This window comes from Narcine bancroftii, chromosome 10 (genome assembly GCF_036971445.1).
Source record: "Narcine bancroftii isolate sNarBan1 chromosome 10, sNarBan1.hap1, whole genome shotgun sequence".
NCBI classification, from domain to species: Eukaryota; Metazoa; Chordata; class Chondrichthyes; order Torpediniformes; family Narcinidae; genus Narcine; species Narcine bancroftii.
The window spans coordinates 101,191,298-101,219,168 of NC_091478.1; the positions used below are offsets into that span (position 1 = coordinate 101,191,298).

At 42.6% G+C, this 27,871-nt stretch overlaps 1 long non-coding RNA gene across 1 annotated transcript in view; it reads right to left on the bottom strand.

The window, feature by feature from the left end:
• Window positions 1-1,652: 1,652 nt before the first annotated feature.
• LOC138744031 (uncharacterized) overlaps window positions 1,653-27,871 on the bottom strand; it is a 64,820-nt gene continuing 38,601 nt past the window's right edge. Inside the window, exon 3 of the long non-coding RNA XR_011345214.1 lies at window positions 1,653-2,236. This is a non-coding gene — a long non-coding RNA (uncharacterized lncRNA). The remainder of the gene's footprint in view (window positions 2,237-27,871) is intronic.

A 27,871-nucleotide genomic window follows, 5' to 3' on the forward strand; every position in this document is an offset into this window, starting at 1 on the left:
TATGCCAATCCTACTAGCTCTGAACATGTATGCCACTCTTTGAATGAAAGCACATATCCTGCGCATCGTACACAACTTTATGATGCCTAGATGGATGGATTCGTTTGAGCAAAGTGTTTGTGCGATCAGAAACAGATGGAGGAGGAATTGAAGAGAAACAGAAAGATGTTTGAGGCAGAAAGGCACGTGGACTTACATGCCATACATGGATCTTGTGAGTCAATTCGCGCTATCTCAGATAGAATGATGTGGAGGAGATCATTTTGTTGAAGATGAATGGCAGAGTCATTTTCGTATGTCTCGGAACCCTTTTGACTTTGTCTTGGAACTCATTGAGGCACACCTGAGATACAAGGCAACAAAATGGCAACAGCCTCTGGAACCTCAGATTAGACTAGCCATTGCTTTGTGGTGGTATGCTACCCCATGTGAGTATCAATCCATCATTTGTATATTTGGAGCAGGTGTCGCCACTGTGTGTGTGTGTGTTGGTGCACCAGGTTACTGGAGCATTGAAGAGGGTCCTTTTTAAATGTTTTGTTGACCTGCCAAGTGGTGCACGTCTTCAGGATGGATTGGCAGAATGGGGGTATCCAATGTGTGCTGGTGCCATCGATGGCACACACATTCCTATCAGAGCCCTTCATGAGGATGTATCAGCCTACTAAAATTTGAACGGGTGGCACTCCATTATCTTCAAGCTGTTGTAGACCACGATTGGTAACAATCCAGCTCTGTGTTACAATTATTTGTCTTCATCAATTAATATGTTTCATATGTCGATCTAAACACAGATATTTTGTTGTTCCAGCTTCTCAGATGGGTATGTGGGTTGGCCTCGTTGCACGCATGATCCTCGAGTTTTAGCCAACTCGTCCGTCTACAAAAATGCCAAAGATCAAGACAGGTACCTCTTCCCACGCTTATATACCCCACTAAACAGTAATGTATGTGTGGATCAATCAATCAATTGTGTTTATTTGTCACATGTAAACATATAGGACACAATATGTGTGTAAACTGAAGTAATGGCTGATTGACTCTCCTTCAAATGAAACTTATGACCTGCAAAAGGATTCAGGTTCTATCCTGTTATTGTAAAATAGCCACTAGAAAACATTAGGGAACTGATTGTGATCTGAGGTTGTGTAAAGTACTTATACATCTACCTTGCTCTCCCCACAGAAATCCAAAACTGTTAATGGAGTGGAAATCCCCATGCATCTAATTGGAGACCCAGCTTACCCCCTCAGGAAATGGCTGATGAAGAGGTTTACTAACCACCACATACTCGATCAACGGCAGCAAGGCTTTAAACACTGTTTGAGCTCAGCAAGGATGGTGGTAGAAAATGCTTTTGGATGTCGCTGGGCAAGCAACTTGATATTTGCCCCACTTTTGCATCAGACGTTATTGTTGCCTGATGTGTTCTACACAATCTATGTGAACTCAACAAGGAACACTTCTTGCCAGAGTGGAACACTGAGTTACTCGATGTCCCTGAGGAGCCTGATTGAGTTGCGTATCAGGGTGCACAAACACAGTCACCAGGCGATCTGAGGCGATTATGTCCCTTCTGTGAGCAATTAACAACTTTTAGTTAATGTGCATTGCACTTGTCAGAGAATTGTAGTGAACAGGAAACATGTAAGCAATAATAAAATGGTTTAATTTAATGGCATATAATGACTTACAACTGTGCAAATCAACAAAACACTAATAACCATGTGCAAAAGTATTGACTGTAACATGACTCCAGCAGCTGGAGGAAAGAGGAGGAAGAAGGTGGTTGCAATGACTTGTATGCTTCATCTGATGTTGCATGCAGTTATTCTGCTGTGGTGGCGGAGAATAATACTGGCTATGGGGTGCAGAAAGCACAGTGCTCTCGTGCAGGAGTTTGTTGCCATTCAGTGGGGGGAGGATGCTGTCGTGCAGAAGCTGCCATGAGTCCAATCATTTCCCGCACAACTGAGGCCTGGTTCTGCATCTTATGCTGAAAGACCTTAAACATGTTGCCCCACCCATTCATTTCTCCTGACCACTCACGTCTATAGCGCCCCCCCCCCCCAGCCCATGCTCTGTGCCTCTCTCCTCGGCTGCTCCTCATAGGCCATCTGCGCCTCCTGCCAAAGATGCTCCCTCTCCACATCCATTGCCAGTAACATGTCTTTCCTCTCCTTTGTAACCACCTGGGCTTTGGTTGGTCTCTGCTTTCTCTGCAGCGGCAGGCATCCTAAAGAACAATAGAGAACGTGGCATCAGCGAGACCACTCTTTATGGGCTAACACACTCACAAAAACACATGACAAAAAAAATGTTAATCACGATAAAAAGGTAAGTTTGTACCTGGTCGATCGTGAGATACCGATTCTTTATTGCTGGCCTCTGTGACAATGTCACTAGGGACTCAGGCATCAGAACCTGCTGCTGAAGGAGGGAAACTCAGCTGGAACAGTTTCAGGGGAAGATGGATGATCAGAAGAACAAATGTGTTTTCAGAATGACTTGTGCCTCAAGGAATTGCACAGATCAATATATGGCCAGCCCAAATGCTCTCTACCACTCCTGCCATTGCGGTCATTCACCTAATGGTATTTTTTATGCAGGCTTTTCAATGAGCAAAGTGCCTGCGGTCACTAAGTTTTTGTCCAATATCAGGCCATCCTTTACCGTTCCTGTAATGTGTCGCCTAATTTCATCCTCAGCTCGGAGGGTAAGGAGCTTGCAGGTCTCTTTATTCCCCCCTCCCCAATCCGCAGACATCGTGACTGTTAGATACTGACTCCTGCCTGTTGGTTTAAAATTTTTAAATTTCCCACTGAAGTTGCCACGTATTACGTGTCATCGCAACACCATATTTCTTGCCAGCGTTTGTCCCAGAATGCCAAATTGCTCTTTTACACAGACTGCATTCTGGCTCTGTTACTACCTCCACTGCTGGAAAAAAGCCAGGACTGGAATGACACCCTCCCCCCCATTCCGTGTTGGTCCTTTTTACACAGCAGGGGTAGCGTTAAAAAGGATCAAATATCCCAGAATGCTGTGTAAAAAGCACTCTAGTTTCGATCAGGACCCTTCATGTAGATTAAAGTTGGAAGAGATTATTTGGGTGGGGAATGGAGGGAAGAAGCTGGGGAGGGGCTGAGAGGTGAGAGGACATTGGTCAGAAGGTGGGAGAGATGGAAAGATAGGGAGAGGGGGTGACCACGCAAGGGGGGTTGAAATTAGGGAGAAATTAGGCAGAGAAGAGATGAAAACAGTGGAACTAGTCAGAGTTGAGGATTACATAAATTTTAAAAATTGAAGTTTGTGCCCTTGGGTTTAAGGCTGTTCAGAAAAAAATATATAATGTTTTTCCTCTAGTCTATGTTTATCCTCACCCTGGCGATGTATGAGGCCAAAGACTGACATATCCATGGGATCAGTGAAAGGAATTGAAATATTTGGCTATAAGGAGTTTAGGTCCACAGACAGTATTGAGATCTTACAACTACATTGCACTTTTGTAACAACAATTGGTCAAGGCTCTGGGCATTCTTTCCATTCCTGTCTTCAAAGTGAATACATAGGATCTTTTAGCTCCATTTATTGTGGCTTGAAAGCTCACCTGAAAGGTGATTTGATCCTTAGCTGTGGCAATTATATCATTAAAATAAGTTAAATGTCTTCCAAAGTAACATTTGGTCCAAGAGGCTACTTGGATTAATTTTGATCATTAAAATTCTGTGCATTTTCTTTTGGCCTTTGTGGAAGGGAGAGGGAAGGGGTAGTTGTGGAGGGGACTAGTGTTTGCACATGACAATCAGCCATCATCTATCCCTCCTGGCTGCTAAATCTGAAAGCTTCAGGCATTCCCAATTTACACATGAACTTCTCATCGGAAGAACAGTAAAACAGATGTCAAAATCAGCAAAGATTCAAGGAGACATTCAAAACAAGTTTGAAGCCTGTGAATATATTGTCCATTTCCTGCTTTTCTTGGAGAAAGAGAGAACAGGGTGGTGCCATTTCTAACGAGCTGGTGTGCAGACACTTCTACCAACAATTTATTTTACCTTCATGACCCTGGAGGACAGTCGGTTGTGTTTCGGACACAAGTTATCTGGATAACCTCTTATTGTGAAGAAAGGGACAACTTACCTATCCATGAAGGCACAAGAGAGTGTGAATCAATTGAAACCACTGCCTAATGAAGCAGTAGAGGCTGCCTCATTGAATATATTTAAGCGACAGATGTATAGATTTTAGAATAAAGAAATTAAGGTTTTTGCAGAATGGACAAGTGGAGCCAAGTCCACGGCCAGATCAACCATTACCTCCTTGAATGGCAGAGCAGGCTCCATTGGACAAATGGCCTCCCCCACTCCAAGTTTTTATGTTGTTACGTTCTTTATATCTGCAGATGTTGGATTCAGGCACAAAAAATATAAACCTCAAAAGGAATTCAAAGGATCAATTGGCATTGGTGGAGGGCATGAGACAGTCAAAGTTTCAGGTTGAGTGCTTTCATTTAAACTGTGAAAATTTCTATTCAGAATGTTTGTTCAGTTCGCTTGATAGGTTGCCACAAACTGCTACATATTAGCAATGTGCTCACAATTCACATTGGCCTTTTCCTGCGTTGGATGATTTCTGAGCATTTGGAGTCTGGAGTCTGATTTTTGAGATTTACAACCTGCGTATTGGATGCTGTATCTGATTTGTCTCCTGATTGTGATCCGTTGAGCCAAATTTGCCTGAGCGACTACCCTCCACTACACATCAATAACTGTGTAGTGGAGACCACCACATTCCTTGGAGTTAAGAACATAAGAAGCAGGAGCAGGAGTTGACCATCTGGCCCATCAAGCCTGCTCTGCCGTTAATTCATGGCTGATCTGATGATGGGCTCATCTCCACCTACAGTTCCTGTCTTTCCCCCATATTCCTTAATTCCCCTTTTTATAAAAATCTATCTAACCCTGTCTTAAATATATTAGCTGAGGTAGGCTTCATGGCTTCTATGGGCAGCAAATTCCATAGATCGAGCACCTTCTGGGACAAGCAGTTCCTGCTCATCTCCATCCTAAATCTACTGCCCTGGATCTTGAGGCCATGTCCCCTAGTTCTAGTTTCCACCCCCCCCCCTCCAATTGGAGCAACTTATCTACCACTATTTTATTTATGCCTTTCATAATTTTAAATCTTTATATGTTTCTATAAGATCCTCTCTCATTCTTCTCATTTCAAGCCTCCTCTTGACTGCCGCCAAAACCTCCATGCTTCCTCAAGTCAGGGGACTAGAACAGCATGTAGTACTCCAGTACTCCCATCAGGAAAGAGATACAGGAGTATCAGAGCCAGCTGTGAAACAGCTTCTTCCTATGGAGAATAAGAATGCTGAACAACCAGATGTGGCCTCACCAGTACCACACACAGTTGCAGCATGATCTCCCTGCTCCTCAATTCAATCCCTCTTACAATGAAGGCCAGCATTTCATTTGCCTTCTTGACAGCCTGCTACACCAGCAAACCAACCTTTGGTGATTCATGCAGAAGCACTCCCAAGTCCTTCTACACAGCAGCATGCTCCAATCACTTGCCATTTAAATACCTTCCATTTTTCATTCCAAAGTGGATAACTTCACATTTACCAACATTGACTCCATCTGCCACACTCTTGCCCACTCATTTAACCTATCTATATCTCTTTGCAAACTCTCCATATCCCCTGTACTTTTTTTTCCCATTTAATTTAGTGTCATCAAACTTAGATACACAACACAGTCCACTCTCCAGATCTTGAATGTATATCGTGAACAGTTGCAGGCCCAGCACCAACTTTGCTCACCACTGATTGCCAAACAAATAAAGCACCCCAACTCTTTGCTTCACTTAACTGGTAACCTATCATAGACACACGGCATCTCCTCACTTGTCAGGAAGAAGCATCAGTGATTTCTTGAGAAGACTGAAACGGGCTACCATTATCTCAACCTTCTACATAAGCTCCATTGAGAGCGTCCTGGCCAGCTGCATCACAATGTGGCATGGTTACTGCAGAGAAATGAATTGGAGGTCAATCCATAGGACCATAAGAGTAGCAAGGAGGATCACTGGAGTCACCCTCCACCCCCTCCCACCCCCCCCCCTCCCCACATTCGACGTGATCTCCAAGGATCATTGTCTGAAGAGGGCATGCAAAATCATTGAGGTCCCCGACAAATGCGCACACAGCATCTTTCAGCTGCTCCCATTAGGAAATAGATACAGGAGGATCAGAGCCAGCACCACCAGGCTGTGAAACAGCTTCTTCCCACGGTCAGTGAGAATGCTGAATGACCAAAGGAACTGCTTGCACTAACAATCCGAGACTCACATACTTATGAAACTACATATATTAAATCATTTGTACATATTTGTCCTGCACAAGCATTGCCTGTCTCTATTTGTGTGTTGTCAGTTGTGTTTTGCACTAAGCATTGGAGAACGCTGTGTACTTGTGCAATCAGATAACAATAAACTTGACTTGACCAAATGCTTCATTCATCTTGGCCCAGATGCTGCCTCCTTCTCATTTGGTGCCATGCCCTGTTTCTTGGGCACTGCTTTGCATTTCTTGGCTTCATGAATGTGGTGTAATGCTCCATTGTTGGATGGAGAGCCTTCTCTTGTGGGAGCTGTGCCCAGTACATTAGGAATGTTTCATTTGGTGCCAGGCATTGAATGTTGGATGTGCCCAGTATTTTGGGTGGTATGCTCATTTTATTGGCTACTTTTGTTTGGTTTCTATGCACTTTTTTTGAGATGCTGTGCCCTTTTCTGTTGAAAGCAATTCATTTTTAATTCTGCAGAGATAAGAGATGCCAGATGCTGGAATCTGGAGCTAAAATCAACCTGCTGAAAGCATCTATGAAAGGAAATGGATGGGATATGTACTGAAGGAGTTGAGGGGAGATAGCCAGTGTGAAGGGGTGAGGGGGAAAGATGAGACAGGAGCAAGCAGGTGGATCCGAGTGAGGAGGGGAGGTCGTCAAGCCATGGGTGGGAGGGGAGAGAGGAGTAGGATGGGGGTAGTGGCAGAGGCTTGTTCATTAAGTACTGGACCCTGTATGCTCAATTAGTCGGGTACTATGCTTGGGGTACATTGGATTTGTTCACTCAGTTGCTGTGCATTTTTTTTTCAGATGCTGTGCTCTGTATGGTGAAAGCAGTGCCTTGTTAATTATGCGTCGTGCCCCTTTTGTCAGGTGTTTCTCCCTGTTTGATTAGTGCAGGCCTCTGATCCATGCTGTTCTCTGTTCACATCACCACCATTCACAGTAGCTCAGGTGTAACTCGGCGACTGAAATCTGAGATGTGAAAATTTCGCATGTTTGTGAAATGTAAGACAGACGGAATCTGTAAAACATTCACAGTTCTGCTAAAAACAATAAACCCAACAAATCACGTCAGTGTGCCAATTTTTCAACTGCTGTCAACTTTTCAAGGTATTGTGTTGTTCTGAATTGCAGTAACTATTGAAATGAAACAGTAGCGTAGAGTGTACTTACACTGCCAAGGTGTCTGAATAATTCAAATTCCACTTCGAGTAATTCAAAGTATGTGTGGCAGTGTAGATGGAATAAGGCTGTTTCCATTTGTAAAAGAGTTGAAAATAAGGTTCCACAAAAGTGTGATTAACTGTATAAAATTTAGAACAAAGAGAAAGTTGAATGTCTACAAAGGAAAGAATTTTGAGCCCATGGAAATGATTTCCAGGGTTAGGGGTTGAAACATTAATTATCCTAGTGGATAAAGTGGATAAAGAGAGGAGAGGCGGTGGGAAGACAAAAATGTGGGCAAATCTGAATGGAGCTATTGACTCAAAACAAGGGTGAATGCCAATTCAGAACAGTTGGTTGAATCATCTAATTCTGTGTTGTGGCTAATTCGTGGCTCCAGAACGTAGCCCGTTTAATTTGCTACACTCAACAAGGTATTACGTTGAGTGATAAGAATGTCAGCAGTAAAACTGAGTATGGTGCATTATCCTAATTGCAGGTTTGTCACTAAAAGGCACTCATTTAGTTCCTCAGTCTTAAGGTAATGGGGAAACACAGACCGAGGAAAATAAAATCCTACCTGGAGGAGCTGGAGGATTAGATTTTGTTTGCTCAACCTTTTAAATCAGTTGGGGTAAAACAGATGCAGTGATTAAAGTGAAAAAACAATGCTGGAGAAACTCAGCAGGTCAAATAGTATCCAAATGCTGTTCAACCTGCTGACTTTCTCCAGTATTGTGTTCCTACTTAGATGCCCATTTATACAGGTTAGAGTTACACTGATTCGTGTTAGCGTGTTTTACATTCTATGAATTAGGTTTCAACCTCCAAGGCACTCTTTACGTGGAACATTATTGATTTGCTTCGCGCTCAGTTGACGTTTCATGCCTTCTTCAGGAATGTTAAAAATAGCTGGATGCTTGAATAAAAAGGTGGGGTGATAGGGTGGGGAAGGGGTTAACAGAAATTGGACCATGATATTAATGCCATCTAGTTGGAAACTACAGGGACAAATATAATGTATTGATTCTCCAATTTACAGGTGGCCTCAACTTGGCAGTACGAGGCCATGGGCGGACATTTCAGTGTGGTACAGTAATAAGGTCTGGAATTGAAGTGGTTTCCCCCTGATACATCCTTGCTGTTGCAATGGACAGAGAAAAGTTTCTGATCAAAATGAGCTCCAAGACCCTGTCCAGTCTCACTGATATAGAAGAGGCCATAATAAAGGGAGCACCAAATGCAGTTAGTGACCTCGACAGATTCACAAGTGAGGTGTTACTTCACTTAGAAGGACCGTTTGGAACTTTGAATGGCTGTGAGGGAGGAGGTATAAATCCAAGGATAAAATTTTTTTTGTGATCCCAGAGGGACCTGGGAGGCAATTGGTGCATAGGGATGAATGGACAAAAGAGTTGTGAAGGAAGTGATCATGACGGAAAGAGGGGAGGGGAAGATGTAGCTGGTGGTGAGATCCCAATGTAGGTGGAAAAATTTATAGAAAATGCAGAAATATGTTAGCTGCAGAGGCTGGTGGAAGGGAACCTGAGGATGAGGGAACTTTGTCCTTGTTACATCTCAGGAGGGGAAAGAAAAAGGCCTGGGAAGATATGAAGGAAATGAAGGAGATGCAGGTGAGGGCTGAGTTACTGGCAGCAGAGGGAAAGCCATGTTTACTGAAGAAATAAGACAGTGCAGATGCCCTGAAATGGAGACCCTCTTCCAGAGAGCAGATGTGAGCAGAGAGGGAGGAATTGAAAAAAAACAAAACTTGAATCTTCTCAGGAGACTGGAAGGGAATAGATGTAGGCAAGATGGGAGTTAGTTAGTTTTCAAAGATGTCTGTAAGTAGCACGCCACCCAAAACAGAGACAGGTCAAGAAAGGGGAGAGAGTTACCAGAAATGGACCAAGTGAATCTGAGGGCAGGGTGAAAGTTGACAGCAAGATTGTTAAAGTTGACAAGTTCATCATGGGTGCAGGGAAGCAGCATCAAAGTTAGAAACTTCTTATACAAGACTCCAATCCATAAATTCTTTGTTAACTTTTAATGCCTTCAAGTTGTGCAATTTCAATAAACAGTGCTTTTCAGGAACATTTCCCTTGTCTAACTTGGGAGTCAATCATATTTATTGGGTTGATGCATCTGCTAATGAGGTATACCTGACCATAAATGTGACATTCTTTCTCCATCAGTACCATTCCTCTGGGCAATCCACTCGTCAATCAAATCACGCAAGCAGATCGGTGATCCATCTATCCATCACTGTGGTAACTTTCATCCATTAGAACATAACCTACTTCGGTCACTTACCTCATCTACTCCACCTGACCATCTCAAAGAATGTCCTGAAGAATCATTCATAATTTTATCATTGCTGGTCAGTGTGCCATTCAACTGAATCAGAGCTAATCTTCATTGCAGATACTGAGGCTGAGTGCTATATACAAACATGCTGGAGAAGCTAAGCAGGTCAAATAAACGTTTTGGAGACTGGGCCCTTTGTCAGGTATAAGCAAAAACAGGTAATCCCCTGAATATAAAGGATGGGGGCAGGGGGAGGAGGAGAGGAGGGAGGAAAGGTCAGGGGGAAAAGCACAGGCCAAAAGGTAAGAGTTCAGAGGTGGATACAGGTGGAAGGGTAGAAGAGAAAAATAAAACAGATGGGGAGAAGGCAGCTCTCTGACAGGAGAGGGAAATTGTGGGGAGCTGGAGGAAAAGAGACAGAGGGATTAGGGAAGAGAGAGACTTGAGATGAGGTTTCATGGAAAGTAAAGATGTTGATGTTAATATTGTCTGGTTGGAGAATGCCCAAATGGAATATTTGGTGTTGTTCCTTTAGTGTGAGAGTGATCTAGTTTTGGCATTACATGAGGCCATGGACAGACATGTCAGTGTGGGAAAGGGGTGTGGAATTAAATGTTTGGCCACTAGTAGGTCCTTGCTGTTGCAGCAGGCAGAGCAAAAGTGCTCAATGAAATGATCTCCCAGTCTGTATCCAACCTCACCGATGTAGAGGAGATCACAACCAGTGCACTAGATGAGCCCTGCAGCTTTTGGGAAAGAAATTCACCAACACCTCTTCTTGCAGCAAAGTTTCTTCTGCTATCTCTCTTTGTTCTTGATTGTCCCACCAGAGGAGTTTTGTTACCTCCATCCAGAATACCAAATCCATCAACCATATCAAACACCTGGTGTAAAATTCACCTCATTTACATGACATCAGCACCTACTGTACCTCAGTTCTCCAACACATTCCCAAATGTACGTAAAATTCCTTTTAGTTGAAAAAATACAGGAGATGAAGTGTGAAGGGTTTCGTTTCTTGGATTAAAGTGAGTTCATTTGTTTTCCACTTGTGTCACATGGAGAAAGAATAATTCACCAAACATCTTCAAATAATCTCTCCACATGAAAAGAACAGATTGCTTCTGACCATCAGTTGTTCACCATATTATCTTCACATCCTAGTTCTCAAGTAATCTGTTTTCATACTTGATATGTCTTTGATATCTTTATATCTCAGTCTATCTTCACAACTTCCTGTGGCAGGAACATTGCAAAGTCAATCCACTGGTTAACATGACACGTTTACAAGATGATTATCATCTGGATTCAAGCCTGTTCATACCAAGAAAACTAAATAGTTTCCATGCACTATTGGTCACTTGCAAAGCTTTGTCAGACAAAGTGACAATGAGATCAGATTAGGTCCATATTCATTTATGGGATGTGATGTTCACTGGGAAGGCCAGAACTTACTGCCCATTCCTAATAACATTGGGCAAGATTTTGAACAGTTGCAGTGTGTGAGGGTGCTTCCCTGACGTAGCAACCTCCAGCAATGAGACCCAGCAATAATTCCATCTGTGAGTATAGCATCATGTGTAACACAAGTGTACTAGGATATCTGTATATCAGATAATACAGTGATGGAGATTGTGATTGAAAGTCTGGTTGTGTGGTGCCAGAACATCAGCAAGACCAAGGAGCTTCCTAAAGCCTTGGGGAAAGCCAGGTCAAGGGACCATACACATGTTTTTATTGACAGGATGGCCTTGGTCAGGGTTAATTCCTTTAAGTTCCTGAGAGCCCAAAAATTAAATGACCTCTCCTGGAGCCAGCACATGAGAAACCAATGCTTCTACTTTCTCAGAAGTCTGAGGAGCTTCGGCATGTCATCAAGTACTTTATCAAACTTCCACAGGGTGTACTGTGGAAAGTACACTGACTTGTTGCATCACAATCTGGTTTGGAAATTTATGTGCCCAGGAACAATGAAGGCTGCAGAATGTGGTAAACCCAGCTAAGTCCATCACGGGCACTGATATCCCACCCATTAAAGACATTTGCAAGACACTGCCTCAAGAAGGCAGCCAACGTCATAAAGAACCCCCATATCCCTAGTCACAACCTTTTCATACAGCTAGCTTAGGCAGAAGGTACAGAAGAATGAGGTCCAGCACCTCCAGGAGAACAATTTGTAGCCAATGGCTACAAACAGGTTTTTGAATCTCCCTGTACTACTCAAACCATAAACTATACTGGGACTACCAAAAGATCTTTCTACACGATTGAAATTATTTTTTTTGCATTAATTTCAACTGTGAATATTTAATCTATCCTTTTATATTCATAATTTCATTTTCTGTTGTAGTTCATTATGGTAACTTAATGTATGCAATTGTAGTTAATGTATTCATGTACCTGTTTGGCTGAAGCAGGAAAGAATTTTGAGGTATCTGTACATTGTACAGACAATAAACTGTCATTGCTCGCTCATTATTTACCTGAACCCTCAAACCAATTTATAGTGGCTAATTAACCAACCAATTCCCCCATCTTCAGGATGTGTGAGGAAATGGATGCCATCATATGGAGAACAGGTAGGTTTTGTTTTTCACAGAAGTACCTGTTTGGCTGCAGCAAGTAAGAATTTCAGTGCATCTGTACATTGTACTTATATGTCAATAAACTCATTATCGTTATAACAAGAGTGTGAAAACTCCGAGCAGACAGAACCTGATTCAACCCCAGGCTCCGGCACTGCAGAGCCACCCTGAAAGGCCTCTATTCCATTCTCCCAGCTGTTATAAGCATTTGATCCAATATCCTTCTGAACCATTCCTATCCATATATCTGTCCAAATGTCTTTTGAACATTATAATGGCATCTGTTTACAATTTCCACAACCTTTGACATGATGCTGCCATGAGATGTATCCTTCCATCCCCCTCCTCATTTAGCATTCCAAAGTGTCTGTTCATCCAAGAGTCCTTCATTTACCACTCCATCTCTGCCTCCAATGCTACAACAGCTTTTTTTTATGGTAAGTGGAACAAAACAGTATTCAATGTTCCATGTGTGGACTCAGCAGGAACAACATCTCCCTATTCTTAAATTCTAGCTCCTTTTCAATAAATGCCATCGTGACATTTGCTTCTTGTTGAACCTGCCTGCTAACTTTTTTGTGATGTATGCATAACCCCCAGACTCTTCTGAACTTTACTTGTTTGCAATCTATCTTCTTTCATAAAATAATCTGCATTTTGATATCTCCTTCTAAAGTGCACAGACGCTCACCTCCACATATTAAAAAAGCATTTGCCAAATTTGCACTCAATCTATTATTATCCTGTTGCAGAATCACATTATCCTCATCACAACATGCCCTTCCAAATATTTCATATAATCCGTCCTTGAGGTTTCAAAGTTTGCCAGTGATACTCAATTTTTCTCTCTCCACAGCTACTTTCCAACTTGAAAAGTGTTTCAATCGATTTGTTTTAATTTCTGATTGCCAGCATTTTGTAAAGAAATGTATCTTTAACCACCTATGGTAGGTGTTCACTTCCATTCTGAGACGGGGCAAGTGTAACCCAAGGCAGATATAATTAATACCAGGGTCCAAAATAAGCTTCTCCTCCTTAACATCTCAATTTGGGGCCAGTAGGAGGAACTTATCAACCTTGTGGAGAGCCTAGTGTTGGGAAATTACAGGACAAGGAGTAATTGTGGAGAAACTGGCACAGTAGTGTATCTGGTGGAGCCAGTGTCTCAATCAGTGATTCAGGTTCATTCCGGACCTCTGATATGGTTTGCATGGAATTTACACTCTTCCTATAATTACTTGAGTTTTCTCCAGATGCACCTGTTTCCAAAATCATGTGAGTTACTAGGCTAATTGCTGCTTTAACTCACCTCTATTGTATAAGTGTGTGGTTAAAATCTGCATGAAATTGAGAAGTGGAAAAACATTTAAGAATAAGATTCCTGGACTACATCCTGGTGCGAGAAAGTGACAAACAAGATGTGCTCCACACCAGGGTCATGCCTAGCGCGGAATGCCACACTGACCACCGGCTGGTTCGCTGCAAGCTCAACCTTCACTTCAAGCCAAAGCCCAGGAACAATAAAGCCCCCAGAAAGAGGTTCAATGTTGGAAAACTGCAGTCAGACGAAGCGAGAGGAAATTTCCAGGCAAACCTCAAAGCAAAGCTCGACGTTGCAACCCGCCTCACGGACCCGTCCCCTGAAACCCTCTGGGATCAGTTGAAGACTACCATACTGCAATCCACTGAAGAGGTACTGGGCTTCTCCTCCAGGAAAAACAAGGACTGGTTTGACGAAAACAGCCAGGAAATCCAGGAGCTGCTGGCAAAGAAGCGAGCTGCCCACCAGGCTCACCTTACAAAGCCGTCCTGTCCAGAGAAGAAACAAGCCTTCCGTCGCGCATGCAGCCATCTTCAGCGCAAACTCCGGGAGATCCAAAATGAGTGGTGGACTAGCCTCGCCAAACGAACACAGCTCAGCGCGGACATTGGCGACTTCAGGGGTTTCTACGAGGCTCTAAAGGCTGTGTACGGCCCCTCACCCCAAGTCCAAAGCCCGCTGCGCAGCTCAGACGGCAAAGTCCTCCTCAGCGACAAGATCTCCATCCTCAACCGATGGTCAGAACACTTCCAATCTCTTTTCAGTACCAACCGCTCAGTCCAAGATTCCGCCCTGCTCCAGCTCCCTCAACAGCCCCTAAGGCTAGAGCTGGATGAGGTTCCCACCCTGGATGAGACATATAAGGCAATCGAACAACTGAAAAGTGGCAAAGCAGCAGGTATGGATGGAATCCCCCCAGAAGTCTGGAAGGCTGGCGGCAAAACTCTGCATGCCAAACTGCATGAGTTTTTCAAGCTTTGTTGGGACCAAGGTAAACTGCCTCAGGATCTTCGTGATGCCACCATCATCACCCTGTGCAAAAACAAAGGCGAGAAATCAGGCTGCTCAAACTACAGGGGAATCACGTTGCTCTCCATTGCAGGCAAAATCTTCGCTAGGATTCTACTAAATAGAATAATACCTAGTGTCGCTGAGAATATTCTCCCAGAATCACAGTGCGGCTTTCGCGCAAACAGAGGAACCACTGACATGGTCTTTGCCCTCAGACAGCTCCAAGAAAAGTGCAGAGAACAAAACAAAGGACTCTACATCACCTTTGTTGACCTCACCAAAGCCTTCGACACCGTGAGCAGGAAAGGGCTTTGGCAAATACTAGAGCGCATCGGATGTCCCCCAAAGTTCCTCAACATGATTATCCAACTGCACGAAAACCAACAAGGTCGGGTCAGATACAGCAATGAGCTCTCTGAACCCTTCTCCATTAACAATGGCGTGAAGCAAGGCTGTGTTCTCGCACCAACCCTCTTTTCAATCTTCTTCAGCATGATGCTGAACCAAGCCATGAAAGACCCCAACAATGAAGACGCTGTTTACATCCGGTACCGCACGGATGGCAGTCTCTTCAATCTGAGGCGCCTGCAAGCTCACACCAAGACACAAGAGAAACTTGTCCGTGAACTACTCTTTGCAGATGATGCCGCTTTAGTTGCCCATTCAGAGCCAGCTCTTCAGCGCTTGACGTCCTGCTTTGCGGAAACTGCCAAAATGTTTGGCCTGGAAGTCAGCCTGAAGAAAACTGAGGTCCTCCATCAGCCAGCTCCCCACCATGACTACCATCCCCCCCACATCTCCATCGGGCACACAAAACTCAAAACGGTCAACCAGTTTACCTATCTCGGCTGCACCATTTCATCAGATGCAAGGATCGACAATGAGATAGACAACAGACTCGCCAAGGCAAATAGCGCCTTTGGAAGACTACACAAAAGAGTCTGGAAAAACAACCAACTGAAAAACCTCACAAAGATAAGCGTATACAGAGCCGTTGTCATACCCACACTCCTGTTCGGCTCCGAATCATGGGTCCTCTACCGGCACCACCTACGGCTCCTAGAACGCTTCCACCAGCGTTGTCTCCGCTCCATCCTCAACATCCATTGGAGCGCTCACACCCCTAACGTTGAGGTACTCGAGATGGCAGAGGTCGACAGCATCGAGTCCACGCTGCTGAAGATCCAGCTGCGCTGGATGGGTCACGTCTCCAGAATGGAGGACCATCGCCTTCCCAAGATCGTATTATATGGCGAGCTCTCCACTGGCCACCGTGACAGAGGTGCACCAAAGAAAAGGTACAAGGACTGCCTAAAGAAATCTCTTGGTGCCTGCCACATTGACCACCGCCAGTGGGCTGATAACGCCTCAAACCGTGCATCTTGGCGCCTCACAGTTTGGCGGGCAGCAGCCTCCTTTGAAGAAGACCGCAGAGCCCACCTCACTGACAAAAGGCAAAGGAGGAAAAACCCAACACCCAACCCCAACCAACCAATTTTCCCTTGCAACCGCTGCAATCGTGTCTGCCTGTCCCGCATCGGACTGGTCAGCCACAAACGAGCCTGCAGCTGACGTGGACTTTTTACCCCCTCCATAAATCTTCGTCCGCGAAGCCAAGCCAAAGTGTAAGTGCTGCTTTAACTCACCTCTATTGTATAAGTGTGTGGTTAAAATCTGCATGAAATTGAGAAGTGGAAAAACATTTAAGAATAAGATTAAGATCACACTAATATAATGGAGTGAAAACTCCATGATCTGAAGCAATTGTTTCTGTATTGAGAATCCCTATGTCTCTAAATCAGGGATGTGGTCCCTACAAATCAGAAAGAAAGATAAAGGGAGATTTCATTGAAGTTTCTCAATGAGAACTAATAGGATTGATTGAGGAAAATTAGAACCAATTATTTCTGGAGGGGTGAAGAAAAACAGAAAGTTCTAGAAATGTATAATGTCCTCCCACAACAAGAAATGATAATGAGTCAATTGTTAATTTTAAATTTCTTTAATTGATTATTGATCATGGTAATGAGGGATGTCGTTAAAAACTGGTATCTGCAATTAGTCATGGCTGCATTGAATGGGAAAGCTTGCTTGAGGGCAGAAAGTCTTTGTTTGACCCTTTGTAAGAAGTTCATGTGTAAATATGGTTTGGATGTTTCTGAAATATGTAGAGTTTTTCTTTCTAACCTAACTAAGTAAAGTCTTGCAACCTCTTACAAATACAAGTGGAGCTTCCAAACTATTAAGATCAGGAGGAACCCAGGTTTGTTTCTTTTTCTTTCATTCAATTGTGTTTTGGATAATGATTCAATGCAAAAAAAGAATTTTCAGTTGCTTGCTGGTGTGATGTCAGTACAATAGCTTAAGATGTCACTGTGAACTGTCTCAGCAAGAACAAAGTTCTATGCAAATAGTTAATTTGATGGTTGTTTTTCATCCACTTTGGGTGAATGCATCATTCCATTTAAGCCAGACTTGATCTGTTGTGGATTTCTAGAGTTAACTGTTGGCCACAGAATAGGCATGGAGTGAGTTTAATGGATTAAATGTGTTGTTGTGTTCTTCTGCTGTCTCAGTTTCTCCTTCAAGGTGAAACACCTAGCTCATTAGTATGTTCAATCTGAGTGACTATCCTTTGGAAAAGAATTGAGAGGGACCTGTTCCCCCACACCCCATGAAGATTAGTGCATTGCTGGGGTTATAGGCCTCAGTTAAATAGACAATGCATGAATGATTCATTGTTTAGCACAAAAATAAATTGTTCCAGCTCCATGGTTTTAACTGACCATTGTTCAGTTTCACATGTGCTTTCCTATCTCAACTTGCCATTGTCTATCCCTCAACTCGTCCTCTTTCTTGGAAAGAAAGACTTGTATTTCTTTAGCACCTTTCGTGTTCTTTGGAGGAACTGAAAGAGGAGTTCATAGCCAATAATTTTTATCTTGCATGGAGTCACTGTCTTAGCATTTTTAATTTAGAAATACAGAACAGTAACAAGCCCTGCCGGACATGCCTGCGCCACCCAAATACACTCGTGTGACCAATAAATGTTCTAACCTGCACATCTTTGGAATATGGGAGGAAACTGGGGCACCCCATGGGGTCACAGGGAGAATGTACAAACTCAGTACAGACAACAGCGGATTCATACCCAGGCCACTGGCGCTAGAATACCAATGTGCTAACTGTGACACCCAATACATGATGGTTACTTTTGGAAACCAGATAGCTACTTTGCGCATATGAATAGCAACACTATGAAAATATCTTGTTTTATGTTTTATACGAGCTGAGTTAATTGAGGGATAAACATTGGTCCATGTCAAGAACCCTTAGTGCCCTTGGCACCTCCTTGCATCCAGGTTCTGAAACCTGGTACCCCTCCAGCCAGTTCAAGCTTGTCTGCAGCCTAGAGCGAGGCTCCTGACAGCAGTCTCCAACAGCCCACAGTTTCTGCTGTTTCCTTGCCTTGAGCTTCCAGCAGCCCGCCACATGCACTCGTCCATCAGCTGCAGAGCCCCCTTACTAGTCCGCCACCTTAGTCACCGTTCCTGCGAGTCATCTTCTCCACTTCTCCCTCTCAGACGGTGTGTACTTCCTGTCCTCTGGTGCCCTGCTTCCTCAGAGTCTGAAGCCCCTCATGGCTGCTGCCGATTACTAGGCACCGCCATCTTTGGCGTAGAACCATGGTTGTGGGAATTCAACTTGAACCACCAGTAGGCAGATCAAAGGGCGTGTGGAGCTAACGGCAGTCAACTGGGTGGCTGGACCCCTTGCTCCCCAGAGGTCCACACCAGTGCTGCTGCTACAGCCACTCTGGCAGCTCTGCCATCTTGTCACCATTATGGTACCATTCTGTAAAAATAAGCATACTGTTTACACTTGCAAATATTGACCAGGGCATGGCTGGAGCAAAGACCTTGAACATTTTTTGGAGCTGGAAAGCCTTGTGTACTCTAATCCCAAAATAGATGTTATTACTATTTTACTAAGGAAAACCAAGATTGCAACACAAACAGTATTCTGGTGCATGATGTGCAGAAGCTTGTTTGTTGATAGACCCTGGAGGGGAGATGGACTCAACTATCAGAACTGAAATGTGTTTCTTACTTGTTGAAGTGTGGCCTGTTCGTGAGGCTGAATGTCTATTTTCTTCTCATCCCTCTTTCTGTGGGTAAAGCAAATTTTGTATATGGTGACAATGTTACTGCAAAAATAATCATCCAGGGACAGGAGTTCAAATTCCACCAGGAACTGCAGAATTAAATAAATAAACAAACTTGAACTAAAAGGAGACAGATGAGAGACTGAGATTCAGGAGGAGATCAACAGATCAAGCAACACGAGTGGGAGAAAAAAGAATTGTTGACTTCTTTTAGGTGTTTATCATAAGTATTAACTGCTGAACCCTTCATCAACCCTGGGAGTGCAGAGGAGAGATGTGATGTGTAGAAGGTGAGTGGGGTGAGACAGGGTGCAAAAAGATTGGTGAACGAGGAAGAGCTGAAAGATGACACAGAGGTAGTTCATTGGCAGATGTTGAAGGGGAAAAAGGTGTGAGGGGACTCGGAGGATCAGGATGAGCTGGACAGGGCAGAGTGGAGTGATACATGGAGACAAAGGCTGTCGGTGATTAAATCTGACAAGTAATAATAGAGAACTGTTAGAAAGGACTATACAGGGTAAATGTGAAATGAACTGGTGTTGGTAAAAAGCAAACATGGATATGCCTCATTTGAGGACAACTTCCTCATTAATACCCTCAGGAAATAACCTTGTAGTTTTGCCTATACGTGACTTCAGACCCACTCTGAGCTATTCTTTGAAATGTTCAATTCATGACATGGGTAGTTTGAACTTGTTTTCCCCCAACCCCCTGCTGGGACCCCAATCATAAACTTTAGTTCCAAGATCAGTGATTAAACACTAAATAAAATTAAATCATTATGTAATCTCCTGTTTACATTAACCAGTTTAGTGCTTATCAGAGGGAAATACATACCATTTCCTTGAAAGGAAGATGAAGTTATTCGTAAAATGGATATGATTATACAATAAGAATAATGTAACATAACATCACAGCCATGATCCACTTTAATAAAGAGGTGGGAGTTACACTATGCAAATCTCTGGGGTTATCAAAGATCCCATCCTACGGCTTCAGAATTCCCCACCCATCAGGACTTCAGGAAGTCTGAGCTAAATATTTGGACATGGGGTAAAGTCTCTTTTTTTTTATTTGAATCTTGCACCTCCTAAGTTATTTATGATGCCTTCCCAATAAACCGAGGCATAACAGTAACTAAAATCCAAACTGGACATGCCGAAGGAAAAAACACAGACAACAGATGGTGGATAACTGGAGCAACATGCAAAATTCTGGAAGAACTCGGTGAGTCAGGCAGCATCCATGGAAGGCAAAGGATGGTCAACATTTTGGGCCAAAGGCCCTTCATCGGGACTAGAAAGATGTTAAAAGTGCATGTGATGGAGAGGCAGAGTTCAAGGTCCATGTGGATGGTCCTTCGTCTGTAAACTACTTTTAAGCAAAGACTGAGTCAGGGAGTTGAGAGAGAAGGATCAAAGTGGATATTTCTGATTGGGTGAAAGACAAGAGGGATAAACAAGCTTGAGGGACTACAGTATTGGGTTTTTTAACAAAAAAGTGAGAAAAAGAATGCTAGAGAATAGCTATGAATGACAACAAAAGGATGATTGGCAACAGCAATGTCTAATAAATTGGGAACTGTAGTTGTGGTAGTGTCTCAGAAGAATCTGTGCCAACCAATTCTGCCATGAAGAATAACTTGGGAGGGCTTGTGCATAAATCACAAAAGGTTAGTCTGCAGGTGCAGCGGGCTATCAAGGCGGCAAATGGAATGTTGGCCTTCATTGCGAGAGGGATTGAATTTGACAGCAGGCAGGTTATGCTGCAACTGTACAAGCTTCTGGTGAGGCCTCGTCTGGAGTATTGCATTCAGTTCTTGCGTCCTTACTTGAGGAAGGGTGTACTGACTTTGGAGGCAGTTCAGAAGAGGTTCACCAGGTTGATTCCAGAGATGAGGGGGTTAGCCTATGAGGAGAGAGTGAGTCATCTTGGACTGTATTCGCTGGAATTTAGAAGAGATAAAAGACATAGATCAAATAGAGGTATGTAAGTTGTTTCCATTAGTGGGACCTAGAACAAGGGGACATAGACTTAAGATTCAGGGAATATTGAAGATGAGGAGGAACTGCTTTTGCCCAGAGGGTGGTGAATCTATGCCCATTGAACCAGAGGAAGCTCCCTCTGTAAACCTGTTTAAAACAAGGTTAGATAAATATTTATCTAGTAGGGGAGTTGAGACAAAAGGCAGGTAGGTGGAGATGACCCTATCATCAGATCAGCCATGTTCTCATTGAATGATGGAGCAAGCTCGACAGGCCGGATGCCCTGCTCTTGTTTCTTGAGCTTTTAACCCAAAGGCATCCTTTAAATGTTGAGGTCACAGGAAAGTTGGGAATATTTAGTCCCAAGTGAGCTCTCATCCCATCTTGTCCTCACCATGCTCCCACCATAAGGAGCAGGTGTGGTATCTGCTTCCATGACACCATCCCAGAAATGCTGGAGGAAGTTAGCAGGTGTCGTAGAATCCCTAGGAGGTAACCATATATAACTGACATTTCGGACCTGAACCCTTCCTCAAGGTATCCCAATCCCAGAAAGGTCAAGGCTCCAAGGTCCAATCAAAAGCTTGCAGCTACTGCAGCAATTTCTTTATGGAAATGACAGCAGGTGCCCTTCATATGATGTAAATCTGCTAGTTCACCATGAATAGGTGTTGGCAATACAGCTACTTCCTGACTTGCGATGAATGTGACATTTTCACATGTAAAGAAAAATATAAAATTTACACAATTTATGTTGTATTTGACAAACTATAAACAGGGATACAGGGCATGAAAGAGCCAAAATGTGGATACTTATCTTGTTAGTCAGCATCCTAGGGTCCATAGGTTTTCATATTGGAGTTCGGTTGGTGCATGAGTGAGAGTTAAGGGCACAAATTCAATATCGTCAGGGCACTTGACTCTCTCCCGTGCCAACCAAACTTCAATATGCAAACCCACTGCACATGCACCAACCAAAGACTCGCTCACGTGCACAGGAATCAAGATGTCCGCGCCCAGCCTACAGTCCATGGGGGCGCCGACTAACAAGGTAAGCATGGACCAGAATGTGGAAAGATTCAGGAAGCTTTAAGTTGTTGTCGTTAAATCTACCGTGAAAAACAATTTGATTTAAAAGTTTGCTTTAAGACTTCAGTATCTACACGCGCAAGTAAATTCTGACTTGCGTCCATTTCGAGATACGATCGATCCTTCGGTCCCAATTACAGCTGTAAGTCAGGGAGTACCTGTATATTCAAACTTCACTAAATGTTGTATCAATTTGGCATCTGATTCAACTTGAACTTCAATGTTCTTTTATTGTCATGTAAACAAAATAAACAAAATTTGTTTCCCTTTGTCCTGTAAAGGTGGTGTCACTAGTCCAGCACCACTGACAAGGCAGAAACAAGAGTGCCTTCAGAAATATTAAGTGTCTGTGTTGCTGCTCTTTTCAACAAATCAATGTGAGTAGCCCAATGCCTCCCATCTTTTCCACAGCTCAAGGCATTCAATTTGCCCTCTTTGGCACTCAGACAAAATCTGGTCCTGATTACCAGAAGCTGATTGAAAACATGCAAGGCCTAGCGTGAGGCCTTCTCCCAGCATGATCCATGCTAGTCAGTTGTTGTATAGTCAGGATAATGTGAATGATTTTGTAATTCTTATTTAAAGAGCCTCCCAAGTACCCCAACTTCTCCCAGGCCTCCTCATCTTTTGGTGGGGGGGGGGGGGGGCGCGGGGCAGGGGTTGTTCTCCAACTCTGGTGCTCTGCATTGATCTGCTGCTCACCTGTAGCCCACAAACATGAGGCCTGAGCTGCCAAATATGGGCACCCCCATCTTGGATGGTGGACTCCCATGGTTCTTCGATGTTTTTTTTAAAAAAAAATTAAAAAATAACATCGCCAGCCCCATTCTGCAGGCAATTTAAATCCACACAGGTCTGTCAATTAGGCAGCAGTAGGACCCTCTGGAGGAGCACTGGAAAACCATAAGTTAGTAGATGCATGGTTTTTTCCCCATGTTCCCATCAGCACCATTATTGTTGACTTCATCTTCCATGATGATAAAGCCAAAAGTCACTTTCAAAGATGTCTCATCCTTGTTTCCCAGTTGAAACATAGAACATTACATCACAGAACAGGCCCTTCAGCCCAAGATTTTGTGCCAGCCTTTGTAAACCCAATGGAGGGAAGTTTGCACTTTGTTCTAAATTGCATTCACCATCTTTGGTAGCTTCTTCTGATCTTGAATAGTGCAATTACTATGTCATGCTGTGATGCATTCAGCTTTCGATGGTGCACCTGTAGACCTTCAAGAGGGAGAAGGGGAACAGGTCAAATTTCCTTAGACTTCTAAGGAAGTAGAGACCATGTTCTGATTGAAGGTCATTGGCGAAGGAAGGAGGAGGGATGAGAAAAATGTTCACACAGCAATGCAATAATCACTTGAAATTAACGGATTGTCAGAAGGCAGATAAAATAGCATCCCTCAAAATGCAGTCGGTGTCTATTCAAAAGGGACTGCAGGACAGAAAAAGGTTTGTGCTGTGACTATCAATAGTGAGAGTTTCTTCAAGCACTGCCACAGTGGTCAATATAATAATGGCACTACGTATAGCCTCTGATGGGAATTATGCATGATTTTGTAGATCAAACCAGCACATTTTTCCATCATGAGAAGGATTTGGAGGTTTAGAAGAAAGTTCAGAAGAGGTTCATCTAGATGTTGAGATTGGAGAGTCTTAACCACTAGAAGAACTTGGACAAATGTGGGTGGTCTCTCTAGATCATGAGAGGCTGAGTTTCTAAAGTGCTGAGAGGCATTGACGGTGTCAGTCTTTTTCCTAGTAGAAATGTCAATCACTAGAGGTAGATGTTTAAAGGAAATTTTCAAGGCAGGTTTTTTTTCCCCCACAGGTACCTGGAATGCAGGGGAAGTGGTAGAACATTTAAGAAGTTTTTGGAACCAGCAATGGACAGGGGGATATATACCATGCGCAGGCAGATGAGATTGGTTAAATTGATGCAGACATGGTGGGCTGAATGGTCTGTTACTGTGCTATATGTTTGCTGTTGCATGTCCAAGCTCCAAGACACTTTGTGATTTGTATGTGGGGCCAGTAGTACAATATGCAGCCCTTGTTTTAGTGAACCGAAAGAATGAGATGCAACATCTAGGCATAAATGCCAATTTATATAATCATTTACACTGCAATAATCAAATTAAGTTTATTTAATGCACAAAATAGTTTATCTTCCTGTCTTGTGTGTGAATAAGGGAAGAACAATTTAGTTTAATATCAGTATTTCTGTAATGTATCACCACACTTCAGATTGCATAGGTTGAATTACAAAAGAGATTTAACTGATTAGATAAAATACCTCAATTCACTAAGTGACTTTTGATCACTTTCGTAATACCTGTACTATAAAGTAGGTTTGAATGGCGAAGTCCATTGTCTGTTTCCATAGAACAATATAATCGGTGTGACACACAAGGATGGCTTTTTGCACTCATGCCAGCTCCTTGAAGGACAATTAAATTATTTCCATTTGCCTCTCCCTTTACTCATGGCCTCAAAAGCCATTTTCCCTTAAGGGACCATGTAATTCCCTTTACAAAATCCTGATTGACCCTGTTTTACTCTTTATTACTCTTCAGTTATTTGCAGATCACAGTCATTTACTGCATCAAGGAGACTTTTTACAAAATATTTTTCTTTTGACTTGGAGGAGGCCACTCAGCCCATTAAATTTATGCTGGCTTTCTGAAAAATCCTATCAGTCCATTCCCTTACATTCACATGACACCACACCCCCATGCATCTTTTACCCATTGCCTTGAATCTGCGGCTCCTGGTTCTCAAACCATCTACAAATGAGGAGAACTTCCTTCTGATTACCCTGTGAAAACACAGAAATGCTAGAGGAACTCAGCAGGTCCTGCAGCATCCATAGATTGCTTGTTTATTTTTTCACTACATTCACAGCATCTGCAGACTTTTGTGTTGCACTTTTGCTTACACCACCCAACTACCTCTTCATGTCCTTTCCTCCATAAAGGACAACCCAGGCTCCTCCAAGGGAAGTCTTTCTTCCACTGAAATCTTTCACTGTAACATTCTAGAAATTCTCTGCTGTCCCTTCCTTGCACAAAAATACACATTATATTGACCTCAACTTGCAAGAATACTAGAACTCAATTACTCATTGCAGTATTTTTTAAACATCCACTTGACAAAGATATGCCTAGAAGCTTGCTTTCACACTCCTTTTGTACATTCAACATTTGCCACATATATCACTGACACCCAAGTGAATCTCAAAAATTTACATGAAGAAGGAAAATGTGTATTTAAGAAATGACTGTTTTGAATTCAAGCTAATGCAATAAATAGCACCAGTGTTCTCCTCCTCGAGACCATCGTGCAGACCTCACAACCGCTTATTATTGTTCCACTGATCAGCAAGACATGGAACCAGCAATGGACAGGGGGATATGTACCATGCACAGGCAGTTGAGATTGGTTAAGACACTTTGTGATTTGTATGTGTGGCCAGTAGTACAATATGCAGCACTTGTTTCAGTGAACCAAAAGAGTGAGATGCAACATCTAGTGCTTGGAAGACTCGCCCCACAGCACAATGGCAGAAAATGCTGGTGAGGAAAATACAGGGAAGACTAAGTCATGAGGATGTGCCAATGTGCCTTTGTGCCTGCAGACGTATCATCCAGTTGAAAGCCAGGGTATGTGGTCCTGAACCACAGGTGAGATCTAGCTCACTGCATACAATTCAAAAGAGACCATAATTTGTGAAGATGTCTGGCAGATATCAATGTGGCATGCAGACTCTTCCCTTGCTCTCTCATTTCTTTATTGCAAAGTGAAAATGTGTGCATTGAACACAAACTCCAAAATACTGTCAAATGTAGAGGAATTGTGTGCATAATTATGTGTTGCCAACTCTGGGAAAACATCCACAGAAGTGCCCAGGCTATTTTCCAATTAGCATAATTTTACCCAAATATGATCCATGCTGGGTAAAATGACTTGTCCATTCATAAAATATCTGCATGTGGGTCCAACATTGGCCATGGGACTTTAAGTATAAATGTCATCAAAAGTTAGTATCCAATTATCAGTAAGCAAGAAAGATGTAGATTCAAGATCCACATCAAGGACTTGGTTGTGTTATTTAGACGTGGAAGTATAAGGGAGCCATTCTGCCATTAGTCCTGTAGAAGCCCTTCAGCCCATGTTGATCTCTACTTCAGTGAGAGCCTGGCAACCACAAGCTATGTGTAGTACCCAGAGAATGCACCATTGCCTATCAATCAGGATGCCAACGGGAATCTCTTCTCTCTCCTCATTATTACAGCAATTAGTAAATTTCTAACCACTGAAGAAAATATTTTTTTAAGTCTTTTGGGACAACTGCAGCACTAAATTAGAAACATTCTTGGCCACTGCAAGAAAATATTGTACACGTATAAATATTTTTGAAAAACAGGCATCCTGTAATGTAACTATTGTGGCCACTAGAAAATAGACATTTGGCAAAGTCAAACTGAAATTTGTCTGTTTCTGATGCAAACCACAAGTGGTTTAGGAAAACTGTAAAAAAAAAACTGTTCTTAAACATACAAAATCCATCTTCTGAGCTAACAACTCCTGTGTTTCTTTAACTTTTTTTTAATCAGATTCTTCCAATTCCCTTTTTAAGTCGTCCACTTCCATTTCTATGGCTATTTCTCGTTCTTCCACCTTGTCTACTCTTTTCCCTATTTCTGTCATTACCATCTCTAATCTACTCACTTTTTCTTCTGTACCTTTTATTTTTATTTCATTAAATTCTCGTGTTGGCCATTCTTTTACTGCTTCCATATATTTAAAAAAAAATTCCTATCTATGTACAGTCCATTCCCTTTATCTTTTTCTCTGTGCAGAGCTTGATGTTCTCCCTCCTCTTCCCCTGAGTCCACTCCAGGACCTGTGTCCTCTACCTCTCTTCCTTGTATCTGTGTCCCTTCTGACTTTCTTGTTGGGCTGTTTGTCTCAGTTTTCTGGGTATTTTTTTTTAAAATTCACCAGTACTACACCACCTGATCAACATTTGGAAGAAGATTCACGTAGAAAGGAATAAAACAAATTATCAACTACCAAAATTAATATTGACGCAAAATCAACTAATCCCTTTCACAATAGATAACCTTTCCTTTAGAGAATGGGAGAGAAAAGGGATCAAAAGAATAGAAAATTGTTTTTTTGGGAAATAAATTATTATCTTTTGAACAAATGAAGGACAAATATGGTATAACTCACGGTACAATGTTTGCATATCACCAACTGAAAACCTACTTGAAGGACAAATTGGGAAGCAGGCTGAGGTTACCAGAAGGAAGCAGCTTTGAATATGTGATTACAGACACAATGATAATTAAAAGATTTATAACAAACATGTACATCAAACTTCAAGAGAAAGAGAATGAGGAAACAAGCTGTAAACCCAAACAAAAATGGGAACAAGATCTAAACATAAAGATAAAGAATGAAACATGGGAAAAGCTATGCTCCGCAACTATGAGAAATACAATAAACACGAGGTTACACATGATACAATATAATTGGTTACACAGGCTATACACCATGCCCCAAAAGTTAAATAAATGGGACCCAACAGTATCAGATAGATGTTTTTGCTGTAAGAAGGAAACTGGAACAACAGTACATGTAATTTGGGCTTGTGAGAAAGTGGAAAAGTTTTGGGAAGATCTAAACCAGGTATTAAATAAAATCACAAAAAGCAACATACCAAAAAATCCAGAGATCTTTCTTCTAAGTAATACAAGAAGTAAAGAACTTGGACTCGATTTGGATGGAGCACAAAAAATATTTATTATGATATCCTTAGCTGTAGCAAAAAAAATGTATTATGTCAACCTGGAAATTAAAAGATAGCCTGAGAA